The following is a 581-nucleotide window of genomic DNA, read 5'->3' as shown; positions in this document are numbered from 1 at the left end:
AGCAAGTATACCTGTGAAGGTATTGTGGCCCAGGGATAAGTCCACACTGGAGAAGGTACACCTCGAAGCATCTGTGGCTGTGGGTAAGTCCATGCTGCAGCAGGTACACCTCAAAGCATCAGTGGCTGTGCATGAGGTCATGCTGGGGCACCTCAAAGCGTGTGGCCATGGATAAGCCCATGACATACTGATAGGGTGCAACAGCTGTGGGGTGCAGCAGCAGTGGACTGCAGTGGTAATGGGGTGCAATAGCCGTGGGGTGCAGTTCCGACTGGGTGCAATGCTGATAGGGTGCAACAGCTATGGGGTGCAGCAGCAGTGGGGTGCAATGCCAATGGGGTGCAATACCACCACGGTGCAATGCTGATAGGGTGCAATACTGATGGGGTGGGACAGCTGTGGGGTGCAGCAGCAATGGGTGTAATTGCTGTGGGGTTCAATGTGTCTGTTACTGACGGGGTGCAGCAGCGCAGGGGGGCGATACCAATGGGGTGCCACGGCTGTGGGGCGCAGCACCCGTACGATTGAACGGCCGTGGGGTGCAGCAGCAAGGGGGTGGGATACAAGGGGCGGGTCGGTGG

The sequence above is a fragment of the Pygoscelis adeliae genome, unplaced genomic scaffold, assembly GCF_000699105.1.
Source record: "Pygoscelis adeliae isolate BGI_AS28 unplaced genomic scaffold, ASM69910v1 Scaffold60, whole genome shotgun sequence".
NCBI lineage: Eukaryota > Metazoa > Chordata > Aves > Sphenisciformes > Spheniscidae > Pygoscelis > Pygoscelis adeliae.
This window is presented reverse-complemented; position numbering follows the sequence as displayed.